Source organism: Protopterus annectens, chromosome 1.part0 (assembly GCF_019279795.1).
Source record: "Protopterus annectens isolate FY-2018-M chromosome 1.part0, PAN1.0, whole genome shotgun sequence".
NCBI classification, from domain to species: Eukaryota; Metazoa; Chordata; order Ceratodontiformes; family Protopteridae; genus Protopterus; species Protopterus annectens.
The window spans coordinates 150,282,034-150,308,728 of NC_056725.1; the positions used below are offsets into that span (position 1 = coordinate 150,282,034).

General features: G+C 35.7%; 1 protein-coding gene across 2 annotated transcripts in view; it reads right to left on the minus strand.

Moving 5' to 3' along the window:
• Positions 1 to 26,695, minus strand: part of PLEKHG1 (pleckstrin homology and RhoGEF domain containing G1) — a 2,146,741-nt gene that overhangs the window by 1,694,303 nt on the left and 425,743 nt on the right. The window lies entirely within an intron of this gene.

A 26,695-nucleotide genomic window follows, 5' to 3' on the forward strand; every position in this document is an offset into this window, starting at 1 on the left:
GTACTGAAAGTGGTTAGCAATGAGGATTTTCAATCAAGCAACATTTGCCAAAATTAACTTTTTGCATCCAAGACAGAAAAAACACTGGCATTTGGCATAAGGGCAGCGACTTCAACTATATGCATTGGATGATGTCTTTTCAGTGCTTTGTTCAAATCTCTTGGATCAATACATATTTTTATATCATATGAGCTGTTCTTATGAGCAACAACCATGAAGGATAGCCACTCAGTTGGTTCTTCTACTGGACAAATTATACCTTGCTGCACCATTTTATTTAGCTTGGCCTTAACTCTGTTCTGCATAGCTACTGGAACTTTCCGGGCTGGCCTGACACCTGGACTGGCTTCAGGGTCTAACTTCATAGAGTATTCAATTGGAGTTTGCCTAGTTTGTCTTCAAAAAGATCAGCATAGGTAGAAAAAACAGTCTGGGTGAAATTAGAACAGTGGTCTTTTAAGCTAACATGGTGGACTTCCTTATTAAATGAAAGCAGTCTCATTTTCAAAATGTCTTTGAAGCCTAATAATGACTGGATGTGCCTTTTGACTAGGCAAAATTGCAAGTCGTAGCTGCTCCCAGCAGAGTAATATGAAAGCACTACTGAACCTTTGGTTTGAATTTCTTCATCACTGTAAGCATCAAGCTTGTCACTAGCACATACTCTAGCAAATGCTTCTGCTGACATAACATTGCACTTGGAACTTGTGTCAACTTTGAGCTCTATGGGTGTTCCATTTATCTGAACAGTACAAATACTTGATTCTTTGCCCATAAATCTACTGCAATGACTGTTTTATTAAGCACTGACACACCATCAACATAAAAAGTAGGGTCACAGCTTTCTAACTGATCAACTTGTCTCTTTGAATGTTCTCTTTTAATAAAAGAATGCCCCTTATTTGAGTTACAAAGCCTTTTGAAATGATTCCACTTATTGCATTTGTGGCATTGTTGACCAAAAGCTAAGCATTTTTCTCTTTTGGGCTCATGATTTGCACCACAATTACGACAGTTGACTATGAAACTGGTTATAGGCACATTCTTTGCTGACTCACTCTTGTGTGTCACTGAGACTGTGCACACTCAAATTTGCTACAAAAGTATGGGGTTCCCAGTGACTGTTGCAGGGTTTACAGTTGCTGCCATATGCTTGGACCTGATTCTTTTAACCATGTGCTGCATACTATCGACATGAGCACTATAAGATACTGGAAGCGTGAATTTTTCATTTGTAAGCACATTTGTGTGCTTTTCTATGAGCTAATATATCTGACAAATCTCAGTGGCCTCATTCAAAGTTAAATCACTGTCATGAAGCAAAATCTTTCTCACAGCAACATCTTTAATACCACATGCAAATCTGTCTTTTATAAACTCATCTGTTAAATCACCAAATCTGCACATTTTAGCTTTGTTTCTCAAGTCAGTTATATATGCCGCAAACATTTCCCCAGGCTTTTGTGTAAAATAAGTGCCTTTCCATCGTAATATTCATTTGAGGGTGACACATTGTTCTAAATTTACATTTTAAGCACTTGAGGTCTTCCCCGGACTCAACAGGTACTACTGTGCAAAACCCAACAAGTGCATACACAAATGAATGTTTTCTTTCTATGGCTTCTGAACCAGCTAAATTAAGCAGAATAAATTCCTTTCTACGGTCATCTTTATCAGAACATGCAGCTTGTATGAAAATATCGTACTCTTGCTCAAACACTCTACAATTCTCTGCAATATTATTATCACATACAAGTGTAGCTGGTGTACGAAAGCCTTCTGACATGCCAACAAAATATGCTCAAACTGATAAAATGGACCTTGTGATTATATATGAACATGCATATACAGCCAGTACTTGTAACAACATTCAAGTGCACAAACTCTGCGAAATATGCTTTGAAATGGCTGTATTTTGCGAAAAAACTGTACTGTAATACTGCGCAAACACGAAAACTCTCTGTATACCTCAGAATAGCTTTAATTAATGCAAAAAAAGTACATGCTATAAGCTACTTTGAAAAAAAAATTTGGTCGTTTTCCTTATTTTATTCATTTTATGCAATTAGGACTTTACATTTTCCATAGCTGTTTGAATATTTTTTTCAATTTGTCCCAGTTTCGGATATTTTGTTTACTTAGAAATTCGTTTACAGCATTCTGAGCGCTTCGTTTTATATTCTTTGAATAAGAAATCATTTACGCAAGTTTTAGTACTTGGAATTAGTTTTTGACCTGTTTGGCACATCTCTATATTCCTCCACCTTTAATGGAGTGCCTTCTTAGTCTGGAATCTGGATTTCTGGATCCCATTCTGACACCATGTTGCTCGTTTAGTTTCTCATTAAAGATGAACAGGTGAGGTAGTTCGTTAACATGCTTTATTTATACAGAAACACATCAGGATGGATAGCAGCAGTACAAAATATAAACAAACTGATTAACTGACAGACTACACAGACAGGCATGCTTACATCTCAACAGCTAATTACAAAATGGCAGTCAGGCTCACGTGTGCTCAGTATTTATACACTTTTGCAAGCCCCTAGAAGGCGTCTTACAGGTATACATACATATTGATCTACAAGTACTGTTACAATTAGGATGTAAGGGCTAAGTCTGTTAGTTAATTGAACAGATGTGATATTTTCAGATGACTGAGGTACAGTGGTGATGAAAAATAACTTCTGATATTTTGCTCATATATATATTTTTTATCATTCATTATGCATGACAAAGATTTGAATAGATTATATGTAAACCATAGCAGCTATAACACTGTCTCTGCTAGGACATCCATAGCACAAGGAAACATTTACTTGGCAGTGGTTCTCAAACATGTAAAGAGAAGAAAAGCACATAGCTAGGCTTGAAGAGTTTTAAGCTTCAGCTTTAAACAAATATATGGCTTGCTTGCCTCCTTATTGGCTTAGACAGGCTATGATTATTTTGCTATTGAATGTAGCAGTCAGGACATCACACAGCATTTCATTTCCTGCAACATCTAAATCTGTCTAAAATATGGAAAATACGATCAAATTACATATTTATATTGCCATCTTACTTGGCATATTGCATTATGTGACACATGGGTGTGTTACATTCATCCAAAAAACATCCAGTGTTACTTGCTCACTAATTCATCTGTGCTATAAATTAAACAATGTCCCATTTTATCAGCATTTTCTAATACTAGCTCTTATTACATTAGCTTTGGGGTAGCAGCTACAGCCAGAATTTTGAACAAAACTTGTGGTTAAATATGAGAAAGAGTGTTCTGCTGTGAAGCTTAAGAAAGGACAGACATTTGAGTAAGGAATGCATGTTGGGATGTGGATTTAAAAATGTAGGCAAACGGCACAAATAATTACATAATGCATTTAAAGAAATATTTCAAGTTGTTGTTCAACTGTACAAAACTCAGTCTATTAATTTTCACTGCAATTTCATGCTATTTTTCCATAAAGCAAAAAACACTATTTATAGCTGCTAAAGAAAAACATTATGAAAGCTCTGCTGCACTGCAAATGTAGTATTACTAAGAATTCCCTGAATGGAGTCACAGCAACAAAGTTGCCACACTTTCTATCAGCATGCAAAAGAAAGAGAACCATTTATGTAGCATTTATTTTACCAGACTTTCATGCCAAGCTGTGTCGGTTGAGTCAAGTCCACTTAAACAGTTTCCTGCTGACAGTTTTTCTGCAAATGCACTTAAGCACATTGCCAGCTGAGGATATGGCTCGAATTAATGTGCATGCTGATGAGCAAATAGTCAGTTATACACCATTATGTTTAAATGATGGACAGCATTCCAGAAACCAAACACAACACTAAACTCTCCAGTTTTAAACAAAAAGTCACACAGGAAAATAACATTTTATTCTTGTACTACAAATCTAATGCTCGTCAAAATGCTTAATTTCCACATCATTCTGGATTCGGACCCCTTTTCTCAACTGAATATTGTAATTATAGAGACACCCTAAGTAGCTATTACTGTTTGTCAGAGACCATTACCGGAGCACTGCAAACTGTTTTTTTTATGACAGAGAATAATAACTTTAGTCATCATGTCTGACATGATGCATTATCACAAAAAACAGATGAACAAGCAATGTTTACTATGATGACTGCCAGCTACTTAATACAAATTCTCTAATCTCAGTTTACAAAAGTTTATGCAAACTAAGCCCACATCACAGATATCTAGACATGTTCATCCCACTGTTCCATTCCTAAAAAACAATTTCCATACCAAGTAGTCATACTCATTGAACTGTGTGTGAGATATGTAACCCTTATCCAGTATAACCACAATGACCAAGAAATGGTCATGCCTTTCCTAACACATGGAATGATCATAAAGCAGCTACCCACTTTGCACATGTACAAATAAATACAGATGTACAATTAGTTGTATAAAGCCAACTCTATAATAGAGGAGTTCACTGAAGAAATCCTGACCAAGATGAAATGTAAATGGTAACCAGCATTAACCAAAAATAAAACAAAATGGACAAACAATAATTGGGCATTTTCAGGCCTTCATATCTCTCCATGAGACCTGCAATTACCAAGCAAAACATGTTCGCTATCCTGAGCAAGTGACAGTTGTTACAAAGAAAGAAGACATACGTGCAATATATAATGTATAAAAAAACTTTATCATTCAAGCCATAGGCACACATGCAACATAATAAAGGTGTTTAAAAAACAGAGCAATCAGAAAAAAACAATATGATAATTATGAAAAGCTAAGCATTTGCAAACCCTTAGTTGATGGGAATTCATGTTATCTTAATCAATCACTGGTTAAACGTTTTCAAAATATATGCACTGTGAGAAGAACCACTGATGGCAAAGGAAAGAGAGAGTGTTAAAATATGATTCTGCATAGGTTCATAGGTATGTACTAGGCTAATGACCACAAGGGACGTTTTAAGCCTAGCCATGCAACCCAAAACTCTGATAAGTTCTGGTGCCCTTGATGAGTGTAAGCAGGGGCCTGGCAGATGAACCATTTACAGGCTGTGTCCATTAGAGATATAGGTGGCAAATCAGGGATGAATTTTCTTTTCCCCATCCAAATGACTAATGTGATTTAAGTGTGGAAAGGCTTTAAGTGCATTATCCTGTTTGACCAGCCATGAAGTATTTTTATTTTTGTTGTAAATTGAGACACCTCCACTTTTAGTTCTTGTCTTTGTAGTAGTTGGTCTAAATGTGTGGAGGGCATTAAAGCCTTGTTGTCTAGTGTGCTGTCTGTGGCTTTAACCATGTCTCAGTGACCGCACAGACATCAACTTTCTCTAGGGTGAGGACAGCCAGTACAGAAGACAGTTTGTTTAGACTCTGAACACTAAGCACCAACACCTTTAGATTTTCTTGGTTTTGTTTTGTTACATCAGAAGTACCTGCAGTTTAGCATTGCCTAAAAAAGGCACTATGGGGGAAGACGTTTTAGCTAACAATCGAAAACCTAGAGGGGACAGGTGTAGGCCATCCCTGGCAAAGCAGCATGGTCTGTTGACCATCTCCTTCCATGCTGACAAATACTGTACTCCTTAGAATGACAACAGAAACTAAGCCAATTATTAAAGTCAGTCATCTTCTGTTCATATTGTAGCATCATCCTTCAAAAAGATAAAATGCTAATCAATGCCTGGCTCATACCAGCCGGGGACACACATTCCGAGAGCTCCATGATGTCATTTAATGAATTACTGCCAATATTCCTTCATATGTTATGTTTTGGTCCCCACCCTAGCTCATTTAACATCTAGTCAATCACCTCAACTCTACCCCATTTACTCCTAAACTTAATGACAGCTACTACTGCTATGAAGCTGTCATCCAGGCAGCCAACAAGGGATTATGTTATACATATTAATATCACTCTATGAATACAAAAAGACCCAAGTGTTGGATGTGCAATGGATCAAGTACATGGATAAGTCATCTGCTTCTGAGAGAAAAGCTACTACATAAACTCTCTCTTCTTGAACGCAGACACCTCCCATCCATCTCCGGTCCCAATTGGAAAGTTTAGCTGGGTTGCCCATGTGCAGACACACAACTCCCACCCCCCACCCCCCATACACACAAGGCAGTTGTGGTGGTTTGCACTGTACATATCTAAAGGCAGTGGTTTGAAAAACATTATTATTGTCAATATTTATTGATTTGCTCATTCTTTCATTTGATCAAATAAACTCACCCAGATATGGGTTAGCAGGGCTACTACTTTTGAGTGAAACAAGTTGAAAACATTACTGTATCCATTTTTCTTCATATGTGATCAGAATCAGATATCTGAAGTACACACAGTGAATAAAATGTCTACAATTAAGTCATATATCCGAAATGAAACTCTTTCAGAAAATAGCACTGACATATTCTGAACAGGAAGACTAGTGCTGAAAGTTTATTTAGCAAGTGCAGCAATCTATGACCATTTTTATGTAAAACTGTAATCATGCTCAACATCAATCTCATCAGAATGTACTCCACTTCATTCTAATTAGCTGCACCGATTTGGATGCATCCAGCAGTCTACCTTGCTATAAAGCAATCCGCAAACACGGACTCTGCATGAACTCTGGCACCAAAAGTGTGCTCCTTATTAAAAAATAGAAATTATTTCACTTTAAGGAGGGTAATTCTACACACTACATAGATACTTTGATGAGACAATTTTTTGTTAGAGTAACATTTTTTTAAAAGGTCCTTTTAACTTAATAATGAATACTGGTGAAAATGACTTGTGTTGAATGCCAACTTAAAAAAGTAAAATGCATATTTTTTAATAGAAAAGAACAATTCTGGATTTCCTTTAATTAACAAAGTAAACTTATCCAGGTTAATCATATAATCAGTAACACTTCAGGATGCAGAATACAAAAACAAGTGAATAAATTACTGCCCAGTAATAGTAGCCAGCATATTTGTTTGGTCATGAGCAAAAAGAGAAAGACAGGCTAGAAGGATTACATTTATACTGGGGGGAGGACAGATCCAAAGCTAGTAAGAAGAAAGGTGGGGAAAGAATATGTCATTGCAAGGTCCTATTTGTTGAAGACCTGAAACCCTTTCTGCTATACAAATATAATGTGGAATATAAGAGGGTAAACAGGTGATCACATTTGCAGCATAAACAGTTACAATCCATTCAGTGATGAAAAAAATCTTTTTTTTTTGTGTGTGTATAGAATCAAACACTATCATGGGCTAACAGTGCTACTAACACAAAACTAAACTTAATTTGAAGGCATGATCAATGGTGCATACAGCGGTCAACAAAAAAAAATCTGAAAATTATATCAGGAATTACTTAAAGTGATAAATGTAGCAATTGTATGCACCCTGTGTAACAAAGTAAATAGAATTATATAACATTATCCATTACAGGCTATCATTTTATGCAGCAAAATAATCCTAGCCAAATTAAAATACTATTCTAAGCTCCAATTAGTAATAGAAGAGTCAGATCAGGATTAATGTGCATGGGGCCAGATCCAGTTCAAATGTATTTCAAAATTTAGCAGTTATCATACCTGGATATTTACTACCTGAAAGATCATTTAGAAATGACTGGACTGTTTATAAATCAACACAGAAATTCAATATCTGCACACTGAAACCACAATACCATTTCAAATAAATGAATAAATACCACATCTCCGCTGACATGATACATCTTAATCTTTCATCAAGGAAGGTATAAACTTGTGAAGTTGGTCATGCACTGTAACAAATTAACTGGCATTTTTAGGATATGGTTGTCATATTAAGACCTGCTGGATTTAGACCTTCTTAAATTGTGGTCTTTGCCAAGCTAATGTACCCTAGAATATTTTCTGCATCTTTGAGTTTGAATGGCATTTGTTTGCTGTTTGAAAATGCACTTTCACTTCAACCTTTAGCTTAATAATAAATAGTAAGTGTCCAAGCATTATTTACCAGTCCTAAAGTGGGTAGAAGTTCCATTTTGGCTGAGCTCCCACAGCTGGGAAAAAAGAGGTGAGCTGTAGTAAGGAGCATTGCAAGGTGAAGTAAAGGAGGTGCACAAAACATTTTACAGCTGACTGTACTGATAATGGGAATCTCGGTCCAGTACTGACAACTTGGTAGGACTTCATTATCAGATATCCCTTTTCTTCCAGATGGACGTTAAATACTAAAAGTGATTTTATATGCACAAGAATAAGTGCAGACAGCTCAGTTGTGTAACAGTTAATAGTGCTACCTCACATAACTTGGTCCCCCAGTACAGCCTGATATGTACAGTCATTCATGTCATCCTGGGTCTGTGTGAGTTTTTGCTGGTATCTCCAATTTCTAGCCACATGCTGATAACGTGTGATATGAGAATGGAAGCCCCCTCTGAACTGCTCATAATTGTCTGTGCCATTTCTGTGTGACCGAGTCTTGTGCTGGAATGTCATCCCACTGGTTTGCAGAAAAGTTAACTTCTGTGAGTAGGACTACATGGGGAAAGGAGAACAAACAGATTATCAAAAAATAAATGTTTTAAAGTTAGTAAACTTGTACAAAAATGACATTGGCCGAGATTTAATTAATTCCCAACAATCTAAAAATAGGGATTTTTACAACTTCATAAGAAACTACAACTGAAATTGTCAAGTATTTATTCCTGACTGTTCAAACAGCTGATTCAGAGAAGTCTCAGCATTCTTTCTACAAGATGCCTAGACCATGGTGGTGATAGTTAATGGAGGGACAAGGACAGACCCAGAAACAGAAAAAAATGTCTACAATGTTGCAAGTCTGTGGATGTGCTGTTTCATGCACTTTGCTTTACAGCTAATGGAATTTGCCTTCAAGACAAACTATATCCTTCTTTCTAACTTTGAAAGGTTGTCGTTATTAGGATACGAACACATTTTTGTATTAATATTTGTTTTGCTGAGGCTCAAACTTACGAGTATAAACTGATCTGATAAAACTGATAGAAGCAATGCTAAATATAAGTATGATGTAAGAAAGACCATAAAACAAACATACTTAGTTTTGATATCCAAATAAGTCATACCAGGTTTTTTTCAGTAAAAATGTAAATATTGTTAAAAAAAACTGCTACACGTATATATTTAATAAATAAAAATCATGCTTATAAAAACTGTAGAGAATTTGGTATTTTTTCTAACTGAAGGTTAATAGCTGTATTAAAGCTTCCAGTTAAAATTACGATAGAAGAGGTAACAAGAAGCTGTCCCACATGTAGCTGAGTTAAAGGAAGTGTGTGTGTGGGGGTAAACGATACAATTAAAATAAAGGGAATACAAGGAAAGTAATTTTCTTGTTGTTTATTCTAGAGAAATCTGCCTTCCTAGTTTTTAGAGCTACGAAACATTCAAGTCACTCATAATACAACTAACAACTTTAGATGATACATAGTATCAATTAATAAAATGTTGTTTATTAATTCCAGTCCCTTATATTATATTTATTATAAGATACAGTTTTGTTACACATAGATAAGTAATCTGAGGAGCAATATTCTGCAAATTAGACAGGTGTCCTCTTTCAACTCTGTGGTCCAGGCCACTAAAATTTAACAAATATTTAAAATAAAAATCGCCAGTCAAGGGAGGTAAAGTCACAAGAATGCTAGTTTAATGAGAACTTTCTTTCTAAACATAGAACTGGAACTTCATAAGATTAAACATTCACTAATCATTTTCTCTTTATAAACTTGTCCATTCCTACTGTGTAGACAAAAAGTTAATCAAATGAATGCAAAAACATTTCCTTTCAAACCACACAGCCAATAAATTTATTATAACACTTTTATAATGCAGTTAAAACATGGTAAATTATCTGCACATCAAAAATGACCACACATACATGTTTTGTATAAAGAAATAGTTAAAAAAGTAGTCAAAAAATTCATAGCTTAGCCCTTTTAAAGGTTAACAGTCTCTTTTCTTGAAATTTTATTATTTCAGTCTGGGAGGATTAGAGGCATTTAATTTATTCTGCTAATGAAGCTCCCTGGCTTCAGGCCTGATATGCCCCCCCCTTTAATCTGTTACTACCCTTTTCAAAACAAATAAAACCGTTTTTATACTGCACACAATCTTTAGAGTGCTTGCCTAATGCTTTGGCCAAATTACCCATTTTTACAGCTTATAAATGCTGATAAATTTTCAACATATGCTCTATATTACATAAAACCAAGGACAGGAAGAGCACAGTGCCAAATATACCACACTCTTAAAGCTACAATCAAAATGAACATCGGGGGCAATACTATCTCTATATCCTGCCACTCCAATGTTCTTCATGTCTAAAATGAACCTACACTGGTTACAGGATCCACATTTGCACATACCCCTAGCAACAATTTCCTTAACATTTTTGTTGACTTCAAAACAAAACTTTTAAACTTTTCATTTTTTGTAAGCAAACCTAGGCAAATTGCCAAGTTTACCAGTTAACCCAGAGATTCTAAAATCAAAGGACCAATTCCTTGTAAAAGTCTTCTTAACATCCATAGTTTAACTGTTGTATTCCAATACCATGGTTCTAGAAAAATCTTTTTCATCTTTCTTATGACTAAGTTATATGGATTTCTAATCAAACACAGATATTTATTATTTGAAACATGGATATTATTCCTAACACACTTCACCTCTTCATAGTAACATGTAGTACTGACCCAATGGTCATTTTGATTGTAGCTTCAAAGGGGTATTTATATTTTGCACAGTGCTTTTTTTGTCCTCGTTTTTACATGAGTAAAATAAATGTTGAGAAAGAGAATTTATTGGCATTTATATGCTGTAACAAAGGGTGATTTGACCAACACTTTGGGGAAGCATATGTGCAATATAAAAGGATTTTATTCTTTGTTTTGGAAAGGGTAGTGCCAGATTTTAAAGGGGGGGGGGTGTCATGCCAGGCCAGAAGTTAGGGAGCTTCAATGACAGATTGAACTTAATGCCTCTAGCCCTCGCAGACATAAATGATAAGATTTCAATAAATAGCATATCAGCCCTTACATTTGCTAAATTATGAACTTTGTGATACCTTTTTCAATACTTTTTTTAATGTGTGTCTGGTAATGTTTGTTTTGCAGATAATTTAACAAGTTTTAATATAATTTTTATTACAATGTATTTGTGTGTTGTGTGACTTGAAAGGAATGTTTTTGCATTCATGTAATTAATTTTTCAGACACGTTGCAGTGGGCAAGTTTATAAACGAGGAAATACTGAGATGATGCTTAATCTGATGAAGTTCTGTTTTATGTTTGGAATGAAAGTGCTTACTGAATGGGTGTTCTTATGGCTTTACCTCCCTTGGCTGATGATTTTTTTAAGCTTGGTGCCTTTCTGTTCACCTATTTGGCAAATATTTGGTTATTAAATATTTATTTATTTTTACTACTACTTGACAACTGACATTACCTGGCAGAGCACAGCCATTTTAAAGCAGAGACACTGTGAAAGAACTCCAGAAATGACTAACAGCACAGACTTACAAAACAGTAAGAAAATTATAAATGTGCATGCATATATTTTATTAACATATATATATATATATATATATATATATATATATATATATATATATATATATAAGGTTCCACTTCATATGATCGAAAGCTTATAACATCTAAATTCAAAACAGCGAGACCAAATGATCGAAAATCCAAAACATCTAAAACTCATAACATCGAATCTCAAAAATTGAAAACTACAAAGCAACTACAAATAATGTCCCACACACTGTTTACTATGTTTATGCAGGGGGGCAAGCCCCCCTGCACTCCCCCCCATAAATATACCAACTCTGAAGTCGCACTACAGTGGGGGAAAAAGTTAATTTCCTAACCCCACTGTAGTGCGACCTTGGAGATGGTATATTTAATTTACAGGGGGGGTGGAGCCCCCCTGCATAAACATAGTAAAACCCCCGCGGGATGTTATTGGCAGTTGCTTTGTAGTTTTCAATGTTATGAGATTCGATGTTATGAGTTTTAGATGTTCTGGGTTTTAAATGTTGTGGTTTAGATGTTATGGGTTTTCAATGTTTTCAAGTGGAACTATATATATATATATATATATATATATATATATATATATATACATATGTGTGTCTGTATATTTATATACTGTAGATGTACATGTATACATATACACACACATATATATTATACATACACACATTATCCACCTACCATGTAATATAAAACAAAATAAAGCCACAATTATGTAATAACATGCACTCTTCCTTCTTTAATAAGTAGCACAATAAACTGCAAAATGTGTTATATTTATAGTTGAGTTGTAAAACTATGTAAATCTCTGACTAAAAAATTTAACAATGCTTGCCTTAATGGAATCTGGAAACATGGGAATATCCGCAAATCAGTCATGAAAAAGAGGTATACAGCCATCAGTTCCCATTTTGCTTCATATGTGTACTATAAAGACATGTCTTATACTTGCATTCATACTTTTCTGGAAAATGAGTCTTAAGGAGTTATTTTGTTTCCAAAAGACTATAGCCGATATATGGAAAGCTCTGTTTGGCTGCTCTTTGCAGTATTAGATTCTATAAAAAAGAAAACTAACTCTGTTTCAGCAGGACTCTTCTACATTTAACTAGCAGGTAAAAGGTGACTTTTGCATGAAAATGGAAGATTTTTTGCTAGAAGTGCCACAATCAGCTTTTAGAAGTCCAGAATATCCAAAGTAAATTGTTGCTCACACCCATAAAAATACTTTTTAATCAGCTGAACTATAACTTTGTAAATTAATATCTCTGCTGATTGACTTTACTGTTGTTCAGTTATACCCATGAGCTGTAAGTGATAGCATCAAGATCAAGCTTCCAGACTTTTTTTTTTTACTTAACAGAATATATTTTTTTCTTTCGAAAATTGCTCATTTATTTTTGTGATGAGCCATATCTGATCAGTATAAAATCTTATCATTACACTGTGATGGATATTCAGTGAATTTATGAAAATGTGATACCACATGTGCTGACCTGACCATTCAAATGAGTTTTGTCTTTTCATCTTAACTCAAGTGTCTGAACCCAGATACTGCAGAAAATTAAAAGCTAAAACAGATTAACTACCACCACAGGTAAAATAATAAAGCAAGCAAATAAGAAATTTAAACAATTAAAACATGCAGCTAAAAGAATAATCAAACAGCACGTATATAAAACTGTGCATTAATTCTATAAATACATGCAGATAGAGCATATACAAAAAACTTAAGATAAAGCAGTAACAAATAATTATAAAAAAGCCAAGGGAGACAGGCGTTTTTTGGAACACTTGAATTCAATTAGAGTTGGGATGCTCTTATTCAATCACATAGTACAGTCCGAAAGTAATGACTGACTGGAAACTGAGAAAATCCCTTAAGTTCTGAGTCACAGTAACAGCCCTTGCGACATGGAACACAGTGATCGAGGACTGTGATACCACGTCAAAAGGTAAGATATAGGGCACAAGCCATACATAAGGAAGACCAGAGCCAGTACATTAAAGAGGAGTCACTTCCTAACCATTAGTCACAACAATTCTTACAAAACTGGCATAATTTTGCAGTATTTGACACCCCCAGAAGAAGCTGCTAGGCAGTGTAATTTTGCAGCAAATGCTGGGTAGTCTAGATCAAAGTTAAAAACCCCCATGTATAGGGCACTGAAGTGGTACAACTGTGGAGAGACAAGAGCATTTACCAAAACAGGGAGGTCACCAGGCAGGACAAAACCTCTTAATAAGGAAGACCGAAGGACTAGATTTTGGCAATTATTCAAAAGTCAAATGTCAATCACTGGACAGATCATGAAGTTTTGATACAAACTGATGACTGTCCCCACAATAAGTAATTTGGGAAACAGAACTAGCATCAGTGAATCCCTGAAGGTGGCTTGAATGACTATGCTTAGTGCCTTAGATGTGACACATACAAGTCAATTATGATTCATCCAGGAATGGATGCATTTTACATACTGAGAGTCTCCAAAGGAAACAAGAGGTGCAGCTGTATGTCATCCACATGGCAATGGTAATGCAAACCCCTTGAACATATATCATCGCTTAAAGGAAACATGCAGACAAAAATAAGAGTCCAAGGACAACGGCCAGTGGGGCTTCTCATGGAAGAAGGTCCACAATGGTAGAAGGCAAACTAGTCCAGCATAACATCAGTGATTTGACAATAACAGCCAAGCCAGTCTATTAAGGGAGAATGGTCGATTGTATCAAATGCTAACAAAAGATATAGAGAAACCATAATGGATAACTGACTTTGATCTTATGCTAAGAAGAGATCAATAAAATCTAGGGAGAACTGTCTTGGTACTGCTCCTGTCCCAAAGCAAAGACCTCACAAACACATTGCCAACTTAAATGTATTACATTCTCAACAGCCTTACTATCAAAGGAAGTTTAGACAGATCTGCAGTTAGCAGATCACCATGGCTGAGACCCACCTTTCTGAGGAAAGGACTAATTAATGCCTTCTTCAATGATGATGGACATATTCCCCTCAAATAGAGGAGCATGAGCAGTCTGTTTAAAGACTGCCACTATGTCCTGCACACAAGAAAGAACTAGTCTGGTGGAACAAGGATCTGTCCCACAAGTGGTGTTATGCGGGCTGGAATCCATGGAGATAAAACTCATGACAAGGAATTAAAAACTCACACCAACAAGATTATCCTCCCTTAGCCCACCACTATAAACTTGCAGAGCAGTAGGTACAAGACTCGGTATTACCTGGGCACGTTCTTTGGTTAAGAGGTGAGTGGCAGGATCATGCTTTTCATCAAGCAAGGCCTTCTTGACAAGGAAGAGAGACACTCTGCAGTTTGCCGATGCTGTTGCTTTTATCTCCTTTTACAAGTACTCAGACTCATTCTAGGGAAGACCCTTGTCTAATGCAATGAAACCAGTAGACCCCTGTCCTTGATCTGACCAAAACATTTGCAATTGCACTCCAACCTTTGACATGTAGGCAATCACTCAAACCTCATGATCAGACTATGGCTCTCAAGGCATTGGATAGACAGCTTTACACAGTTTGCAGCAAATGTAACAAGTGAGGAAGTCAAAGTCTGGTTGCAGGAACTAACTAACTCATCAGGAACATCAGCTGTGAAGTAGGCCCTGCAAAACAGGATTTAATATGTCTAAGGTGATTGAACCAAGCTTCCTGCAATGCTCAAAGCCCATGCAATGCTAGTTGACCATTGAACTGACTGTAAACTGCACACCGGATAATAAAGACCCTGAAAATAAGTTTTAAACGCAGTTCAAGCAGTTAAGACTTTATTGTGACTGAGCGCTTTCATCCAAAGAAACTGGACTTCACCAGAATAAAAACATTTTCAATTAAAAACATATATATATATATATATATATATATATATATATATATATATATATATATATATATATATATATATATATATATATATATGTACCCTTAATGGTGTAATCATTAATTAATCAATTAAAACAAGAACAATGTATTTAAAGGGCAAGCATCACAGATCCACCTGAAACAAATATGAAGAATTAAAACATCCATTGTAAAAAAAAAAACTATCTAACCTGCAAATATACAATATTTTAATATAAAATCATTATTTTCTACAGAAAGAGAATGCAATAGAAAACACATTAATTACGGTTGATAAATAAAAAAATGATATATACCAATAACCACTGTGATGCCCCTGCACTGGCCCAGCAATCAAGGAGCCTCAGTCCTCACCGCTAACACGAGTGAGGGGCATCTACAATGGGAAGGATAACAAATACACACAGTAAAGTACAATTTCCCTTAAGAGCACACAGAGATCACAGTCTGCCTGGCACGGGTTTCTCCCTTTCTCACCAGATCCCCAATAAGACTCCCCACTGGCACAAGATCCCCAATAACTCCCCACTGGCACAGCTAAAGTGTATATATCTCAGCCTAGTGGTCATGCTAAAACCTCCAGCGCCCTCTATGTCCAACTAGTGCTTTGTGTCCCTTCCCAAGTAGCTGATGCACACACACACTTTGAGATATGAGTTATATACAAACACAAAGACACTCCTGGGGAAGGCTGGCACAGGTTCTCCAGCTATGCCCCCTTCTCTACCAGGCTATAAGGTAGACATCACTGCCACCAACCACTAATATCAGCTACTAATAAGCCTTTACTAAAGGGTGTCCATTTATTACTGCACAATATTATTATCCAAATAGTAAGTGTGACCCAGGGCTAAAGCTATTGGAGTGGCTTGGCTAGTATCACTATATACATGCAATGTACTCTAGAGCTTAAATTATCTATACATAAAATAGCCACAGTTGAACGTTTTAAAAATATTTAATAATACATAAGAACACAACGCAATACTTCTTACTACACAGTGCTAGTCAAGAATTCAGAGATCACAGAAAAATACTTAAAATAATACAGTAGAAAAGTTCTGACATCAATACAGAAAATAGCTAGACTACACTTCTTATTTCCTATCTATATCTAAAAGCAAACACAGTTCTAAAATAAACTTACATATAGAGCAAGGCAGTGCTGGTGATGTTGTCAGGTCTGAAAACAAATGCAAAATGCTCCGATTATCTTTCTCTCTGTCCTTAAATTGATAACACAATACCACTGACTCATTTCAGACTACATCCTTATTCTCTGTTTCCAGGAAGCCAGAGCAATAAAAGATATTATGCATGTAAATGGTAGCCATTAACTCTGGTCTCAAAACAATAAGAAGAAATCCTTCATTCAGACATCTCGGCTTCAAGTTTTGAGATCAAACAATTATATAATGCTTGACTTATCAGCTTTCCTCCAGCAGAGTGCAAAGTGTTACATTTTTGAAGTTCAACATTAACATAATTTTATTACATTTAAGAGAACAAGCATGTGGCTTACATTAATATTTACAAATGACAGAATTATCTACAAAATCCTATCTAGCTAGGCTGGCAGCCTTCACAGCCACTATAAAAATTTAACCCATTAATCCCCTATGTTCTAAAACTGGCAGAAGGGGAATATTATCATTTATTCCTGGGGGGCTTCCAGGAAACAGCACTTTAAAATACATGACTTTTTCTAATGGAAAAAAGTTATAAAAGATAAAATTATTACAAATGGACAACGCATATTTTTTAGATGCATCAACCTGAAAATTGTACCTCAAGGGTTAAGGTGTTTTAAACCACCTTTGGGTTTAGATTTAAATGATGAATTCATTAATGATTTTGATATACTATTTGATAATTTTGGTTATGAATATATGAGGCTTTTGATTAAATACAATGTTAAATGGGGTGCCTTAATTAGAAATGTTGACAAACACAACTATGATATTGCCAACAATTTGATTTCCTCCCAATGGGAATATTTTTGTTGGAAACAGTTCACATTAGTTGACAAAAATGTGACAGAATATATACTAAGGATGTTAAGAAAATAGAGAGGGATTTAAAACAATATAGTTGTAAGACCGCTTTTCCATGGAATAAAAATTCTAGACACAAAATAATTCTGGACATTTAGAGAAAAGTAGTAACCAGGGATTTGAAGGGCAAGGTAGGGAAGGGAATTTCAGTAAAGTTAGCAATTTCAAAAATTTTCAAAGAGGGAGAAAACAAGGAGCATGGAACAACAGACAAAATTACTGGGATTCTGGGCAGGAAAGATTCCAAACAAGATGGAAAAGGGAACAAATGAACAGTTACAGAAAGGGGGTTCAGAGGAGATAATTAACAGTCAATAGGTATTTTTCATGCAATAATTTTAATATACACAACTATACAAATGTAAAGGTGAGTAAAGAACTTTTTTCACGGTTTTCTAAAGGGATGAAATTTGTTCCCACAACAGATTTTAAATTAGTTAACACTTTGGTAGAAACTAAATTATACTTTAGGAAATTAAATTTAGCTATTTATTTCAAAGACAAAAACCAGGAAGAAAATAGTCGGAGTATAAAGAAGTAATTTTAACCCCTCTGTATCCCTGTCAGTCTTAGAGAAAATTATCACAGAGGATTTATATAAATTCCAGGGGAAGTTCAGTGAAAAAAAGAAAGAATGTGTATAATTTAACTAAGACCGAGTGGGATGTGCTTCAGAAGCTACATAATGACTCCTCTATTTGGGTTGTGAAGCTGAACAAGGGAGATGGAATAGTTTTATTTGATAAGTTTGAGTATTTTAAAATTACGTATGGAATTTTAAATGATACTGAGACTTATGAAACATTTTCTTTAAATGAAATCGATATTGCACATCGGAGAATGGATTGATTTATAGAAGAATATTTACTTCATCAAAGTATATCCAATCATATTTACAATTTTTTGAAGGTTAAGAATCCAGTTATTGCAACAATATTCTGTATCCCCATAGTTCATAAAAATGTTTTAAAACCTCCTTTTCACCTCATCATTTCTGGAAGTAAATCTAAGACATTTCCATATGGGGTAGTTGCAGATAAATGGTTAAAATATATTCAATGTGCACAATTTGTTAAAGACTCTTGGGACTTTTTGGGCCATTTAAAAAATGAGTTATGGGAGAAGGATTTGAATTTTTTTTTTTTTTTTTTTTTTTTACCATAGACGTTTTTGATTGATTTTCTTCAATTTCCAAGGAAGAAGTGTTGGAATTTTTTTCTAATAGTATGAGTAAATTATCAAACCTTGATTTGGACAAGATCCAGTTAATCTCTGAATTTATGACAACTGTTTTGGATAATATCATCATATATTTTGAGGGGGAATATTGTAGGCAAATAAGGGAAGTGGCTATGGGGGCCTCATGTGCCCCCATTTTTGTGAATTTAGTCCTTCTGGAAGGGGAAACTAATTATGTTTTCAAAAGTAAGTTCTCTGGAAATTTAAAGTTGTATGTCCATTTTCTGGATGACATCTTTGTGTTATGGAAAGGAACTACCTTGGGAATAGAGTACTTGAGGAATTTGAACAGTACCAGTTCCATTTGTATAGTTTACATACACCTTTATTCAACATGATAGCTCCTATTTAGACACTTATATTTCACATTCTGACATTGGATTTAAATCAAACATATATCAAAAGCCAACCTTCAGCAACTATTTGGAATATTCAAGCTGCCATTCCCACAGTCAGAAAAAAGTATACTTAAGGGGCAGTGTATTAGGGCAACAAGGATGACGTCCATGTATGATGATGTTGTTAAGTTAGTACAAATTTTGGGTGGTATGTTTTTTGAAAGGGGATACCCTATCAAGTCAGTTAAGGAAGTCACAAATTATGTGTTGTCCCAGTGGGGTAAAATGTACAAACCCTTATTAGGTATAGGGATGGAACCCTCTGTTGACACATCCAAAGATAACTACAGATTCTACAGGGCTTTAGTATTAGAATATAGTCCTTATGTTAAGGAGGTTAAAGGTGTTTTTTAAAGAAATTGGAATATACTTAAAAGTAATCTAGAGGTTTTTATTTGTTGGGTGATACACCCTGTTCTGTGTATAAAACGGGTTAACTTAAAAAACAACTTTGAATATGGAAAGCCTATTCTGAAGTCTAATAAAAGGACACAAGTTGGTGCTAGTAAATGTGGCTCATGTAGCCAATGTTCTTTTATTTTGGATGAGGTAAACTTATTGCTGGATAATATTACCAAAACTAAAATTTATTTTAAAAGTGGCAATTGTGGTATGAAACATGTTATTTATTTGGCTACATGTATGTCCTGTCTGGCTTTTTATGTTAGAAAAGTGAACAGAGCCCTCAAGAGTAGAATATATGAGCATTTGTACCAAATTAAGAAAAAGAATAGTAATAATGCTCTATTTAGGCATTTGGTATCTAGTCCGGAATGTGACATTTTTAAAATTCGCTATTTTGGAGAAGTTAAATATTAACCCGAGGGGTGGTGATGTTAAAACACTTTCAGAAGAAAGAGAAGTGATGTGGCAGTTGTTGCTTAATGCCACTTTCCCCCTAAGAATAAATATTTCCTTTCAACCAGTTTTAGAATATAGGGATTAATGTGTTAAATTCTTATAGTGGTTATTAGTATATATAATTTTATTGTAAATAATGTGTTTTCTGCTGCATTCTCCTTGTGTAGAAAACAAGGGTTTTATATTAAACTATTGTATATTTGTAGGTTAGATAGTGTTTTGTTTTTTCTTACAATGGATGTTTTAATTCTTCATATGTGTTTCAAGTGGATCTGCGATGCTTGTTCTTTAATATATATATATATATATATATATATATATATATATATATATATATATATATTAATGTGTGTGTGTGTGTGTGTTTTTAATTGAAAAGGTTTTTGATTCTGATGAAGTCCAGTTTCTTTGGATGAAAGTGCTCAATCACAATAAAGTCTAACTGCATGAACTGCTTTTAAAACATATTTTAAGGGTCTTTATTGTCCGGTGTGTAGCTTACAGTCAGCTGTTGCAAACACTATTTTTTGGCTAAGTTTGGGCTACCATTGTGATTTTATCAAATACTGAAATAGTCTGACCAGTTGAAAACCTACGAGTCCCTGACAGGCACACCAAGTTAGAAGACAAAGTCAAGAACATGCCTAAAAAATCTGGGTTGCAGAGGTAACCATCTGAGCAAAGCTGAAGGTTTTCATAATACATACGAATTCTTTAATGAGGAACACAGATTATTAGCCTGCCTAACTGTAGACTTCCCCGGAATACCCCAGCTTGTGAATCTGAGTACCAATGTAACATGAAAGTTGGCAAACTCTTGAAAGAATGTCATTCTACTGTGGAGTAGATGATGTATAAAAAGTACCCCCTGATTTACTCCGTTCTCATGGGGGTGCCAAAAGAAATTAGTATAACCACCTTGGCCTTAAATCAGATCAGTTGATGATGCACAACTGCAAAAACTCATCCAGACTGATTGGGTATAATTGCTATATGACAAAAACTTTAAGATCTAGAGATGATGCCAGAACATGGCCAAAATTATCAAACTACATCTCTGTGATAACCAACAAGTCAGAATCTCACAGCAGGTATGATAAAAATGTCAGTCTTCTTATGAAAAATCTGGTGTTTAAATACAGACCCTGCCCAGATCCCTCACAGTTGAAGTTCCTACTTATCAGACCCAGAAATTGTATAAAGGATCTCTGGGCACATCTCAAGACAGAAAGAGGCTTTTCCAGGGATGCTCTACCCCAAATTAGACAACATAATGAACAGAGATGAAGAAAACTTCAGCCCCTAGTGTTCCCCAGCTCCTGTGTCTACAACATCTAAGCCTATATTTACTCTGAATATCAAGCACTTACATATAACAGGGTTAGGTAACCTCGAAGCTGGTGATGAAATAAATGCCAAGTGAAATTAAATTAATCTGAGAGCAAGAGACAGTTTTCTAAATAAACTTTATATGCACATAAGGGTAAAACTGGATATTTAAAAAAAAATCCGTAATCAAAAAGAGATAAATTATTCTAGACATCTAAAGCAATGAAAATAGTCAAATGTTTCAAATAAACTGTTACCTAAAACGTAATGTTGAAACAAACAGTCAATTTGAACTACTGATTGATTCGGTAGATATTTGGAACAACAGGCTAGAGTACGATTTAAAATAAAATGAAAGGGCCTAGAGTACAATCTAAAATGCAGGATAAACAAAGATGCGACACAAAAATGTGATTTGTCATCTGCCAAGTGCTCGTGTTTAATGGAAACCAATGTTTACATATGATGTATACAATCTCTATGCTCTGGTATACAGAATAATACAAAGGTCAGTGACAGAATAAAGTGAGAAAATAAGAACAGTGGTTTACTGGAACAGCTGTTAACAAAAGAGTGAAAACAATTACAATTTTACAAACATCTTGTCTAGCCTCTGCATATTTCCTCAGGTAAGAATATCACTGCACTATCCTGTGTCTGAGGCTTGTGGATCAAAAGCTGCTTATACCAGAGTACAGCTTTTATGAGCACCAGTTTAGGTGGATTTGAAGGAGCCCATGCACTTTTCAAATGAAGAGTGGAGGGATTTCCTTATCTTGGCCACATCAATGTTTTAACTCATTCCCTCCAGTACAGCTGTTTTGACTGTGTACCTTTATCTTCCAGTGGGTGTGGCTTGAGTCTTTAAAAAAAAAGACAGCATCACCTTGCAGTTATAACAAATACTCACTGACAGAGGTTAGAAATAAACACAGTTGTGTTTGCCATTATGTATGCTTCAAGATAAAAAAAAAGTCTGATAACTTGTATGCAGCATGGTTTTGGAATTATTAATGCAAATATGAACAAGCACTATTTGATGCCTAGGCGCAGTTGGCATTAACTGCAAAAATGCTTGGAGAGACAATCAGCTCTAATGAGTTAAAATACTACTACAGGCCTCCACTCAAAACAGGTGGGTCTAGATCACATAGTCGAAGTCACAAAACTTCATCTATGTAAATATCAAACCCAATAGTTTGAAAACTTAAAACTCTGAAAACTCAGAACAGCGATTTTTTTTTTCCCACTAAAAAAAAAAAAAAATCACTGTTCCGGTACAAAACGCGGAAACACACGAACACTACATACTGTTTCTAATGTGGGGGCTGTGCCCCCCACACTTAAATATACCAACTCCGAGATCACACCACAGTGGAGGAAATGGCAAAGCCATGGAAATGGCCCACTGAATTCTTTCCCTGGGAAAGAATTTGGTGTTTCACGGCTTCATTATTTTTAGACTTTGAACTTCCCAGTTCGAAGTTTCGGCATTCGGACCTATGATATAGACCCAAACAGGCCACATGCCTACTGGGGCTAACCCATTAAACCAAATAAATAAATAAAACATATGCATTGTAAACTGAGCACTATGTGTACTTCATAATGCCGGCTGTGGTATGAGATGAATACTGTACATTAAGTTGATTTAAATGTATTGGGGTTTTGTAACACTACTGGTCTAGTACTGTTCAGCATACAGAGTGCAAATATGTATAATGATGATTCGGTGATCCAAAATGTGCTTTTCTGTGTTTTGGCTTTGTAATCTTATTTTGGGAATGCTGTGTGACATTTCAAATACTGACTCTTTCCCGGTTGAAGATAGTCACTGTAAGAACTCAGGCCCACGGCACCCAGGGATAAAGCCCTGAATGTACCCCAGATTACCCATGTGTGACTAGTAGTAGTGGTGCTGGATTGACAAGGCCGAGGATGATGGGAGTGGACAGCCAATGCCGGCTTGCACGTTAGGGGAAGGGAGGCAGCCCTGCTCACTGCATTGGAGACACCTGCAGGCAAGGGCACCCGCAGGCAGGTGCAAGGGGGTGCACTTGCACCCTCCTGGAACCGGCTGATTTTATTTTAATTTTTTTTAAAGGGCGTTCCTCTTTAAGAACGCCCTTTGCAACTGTCCAATTGCACAGACACAACAGGTGTTTGCAGCCTGTTCTTGTCTTCTGTGCGTTCAGCTGCAAAGACCTGTTTTAGGAGTTAGGACCCAACAGTCATGCGTGCGTCGCATGAATTTTAAACAGAAACCTGCGCGGGAAGGGAATCACATTATTGCTGCCAGCCTGCCAGAGTCGTGCACAGTAAGGTTCCCTGAGGAGTTACAATTTTAAAATTACTTTAATGTGACACAGGAAAGGGATGGGTACTCTGTATTCCGTATACTTGTAAGCAAAGTAAAGATTTTAACAATGTGTTTGAAATTAATTAATCTGTATTTCAGCGGACGTTACTGGTTTTAAATGGAAAGAAATTTAGATACAACTTTTTCATTGTGTTGAATACCTAAAGCAAGAGTGGTTTGGTTTATGTTATAGTTAAGAGAAATGCATTTGGTCAAAATATTAATAAGCATATTAAGTTTTGTCTAGTGGGTGGCGGCCACAAAGCATGTGGGTTAGAAAAGGGGTGCATCAACATGTTTACAGTTCGGTCTTGCTTAGCTGTTGGCAGTAAGAATTAATTAAAACTACTACTACAACATTTAGACCAACTGCTGAATTTCACCACGCCATTAATTGGTAGAGAAATGGTACAAAAAAGGTTAAGTGGGCAAATTAAGGTCAACATAGATTAAATAAGTCTTCCTCCCCCAAAAATTAACAAATAAGTAAAAATAAAAATGCTAGTTTATATTCTAGACTGAATTGTTTCTGAAGAATTTCTAAGACAGTAGCAACTAATACATGCCAGGATTAGCAATAGGAGAAGCTGATGTGAGACTTAGGAGTGTGAAATTCCAGTTTGGTTGAGTTTTTCTTGCAGTTTTTACTGCCTTGTTGTTTGTATGATCTTTCTACATGTTGGTTTGGATGTTACTTAATTGAGATATTTTGTAGGCTTCTTGATGTTTGAGGTCCAGCTTGGTTTAAAATGTATTTTTAACTGTAGCCAACCTTTCTATTTATGTTGTGCCAATGAGGTCAATTAGAAGTATAAACCATACAAATCCATAGCTAGCGGAGTTTAGCTTTATTGGTTTGAAGTATCTTTTAAGCCTTTGAAAAAGGAAAATGTCATGGGCATTCGGAAGCTGTGTTGCTGCAACACGTCAGGTCCTTATGGGGTCATTTGCTTGTATTTTAAGGGCCTGCATTACAAGAATTTTATCAGGTAGTGAAAACTCTAGCTTGGCTCTGTATCTTGCTGTGTTTAGTGAATAATTTGTCTGTGTGACCTTTTTACCCTTTCGTTTAGTGTCTAGACTTACCACTGTGCAGCAAGCTAGTTTGAAAACTAAAGCATAAAGAAGCAAGTATGTATACATGTATGGGAACGTATTAAAGAAAATATGGTCTTCACATTTGCAGAGAACTGTTAATGCAGGTGTTATCAAAAGCATACCATCAAGGACTGCCATTTATTTATGAAACTTGCTGCCAGAGTCACACTGTAAGCACTGCCATGCATTTTTGTTATGAAACTGCTGCTAGGCATGCTCCATTCACTGCTTAAGCTGCTGGGCTAAGTTGCTCCGTTCACTGTTTAAGCTGCTGGGCTAAGTTGCTCCGGTCACTGCTTAAGCTGCTGGGCTAAGTTGCTCCGTTCACTGTTTAAGCTGCATGGCTAAGTTGCTCTGTTCACTGTTTAAGCTGCATGGCTAAGTTGCTCCGTTCACTGTTTAAGCTGCAAGGCTAAGTTGCTCCGTTCACGGTTTAAGTTGCTGGTGATAGCATGGGATTGTCTAGGTACCATATATTCTGTGCGTATAAGTAGTCAAACCTGCTTCTAAAACAGTAGTAGTTGTATGTATAGTGACCTAACTTTTGACCAACATGAACCCAGTCTCATAAGCAAGTCTTTCTATAATGCACAGCTCATAAACAAATTGTGACTAGATCTAGAGATGTTATTGCCCCCCTTTAGAAAGTCCTCATTAGATCAATTGTTTTACAATGCCCACTTTGGCATGTGTAAGTTGGAAATGTACAGTATATTCATGTTCTCTAGAGCTTACTTTTATGACTGCAGTGCGCAGAAGGAAATAAAAGTATAAAGACGAGGCACAAAAGACTGGGTTATTTACAGAGCATACAGAGCATAAGTTTTCTTTTGTGGTGCAATTGCTAGTTTACTGAGATTCTTTCTTTTTTCTTTATGCAAAATAATTATTTTTCATGAGTAAAAGAGGACAGGGCAGTGAAACAAAATACTCTGTAACCTGGCGAATATATGGCCTTTTTTTATAAAGACAGAGAAAACAGGAGTAAGTAATTTGCATATGTACTGTACTTTAACATGACCTAGTAACCAATCACTACAGCAGGAGTGATGATGATCAGAGCTCCCTGCTGGTTTCTACAGGGACACAGGCCTTGGTTCACTGCAATACTAGAGAATACATATGTCCTTGAGAAGCTGTTGTGATGAGCATTCATTGCTGACATCTGGTTCTCTGAGTCCTTGAAAGACAGATGTGACATAAAAGATGTATAGAAAACTGTAGTGTTTAGATATAAAAACTGCAGGAGTTTTGTACATGTCTGAGCTCTGGGCGTCTCTGTTCACAATCCATTTAACTAGCACATGGTGCATCTATGAAAGCTTTGAGATCTGCACTGACATCATTGCATATTTGGCATGTGTCTGTGTATGGGGGAGAGACAGAAGATTAAAGTATAAATGAATAATCCATTAATTACTGTTCACATCTGTCTGACTCTCACTCAGATTCTTTTTTGCCCCCCTGCAAAAAGCCTGAAATAAGAACTTTCCATGTTTTAGGTTATTTTTTTGTAAGTTTGATATTTCAGCACTTCGATCCTCTGGTCTTCTACTGTCTGATGTTCGATGTTCTGAAATTTCGACCCTTCATAGTGAATATATATATGTGTGTGTGTGTGTATATATATATATATATATATATATATATATATATATATATATATATATATATATATATATATATATATATATATATATAATATACACACATATACACATAATGAACTTCAGATGCTTATTATTGCTAAAATGATATACCAATGTCCCACTGAGTTAGCAAAAAAAGAAAAGGAGCTATAAGGGAATATACAGGTACATTTATGAAAGGAGGGATACAGAGAAACATTATAGGATGCGTGTGTAGAACATTGTTATATATGATCATAAAGAAGTAAATGTATGGAGAAAGTTCACCAGGGAATAGAATAATTATACT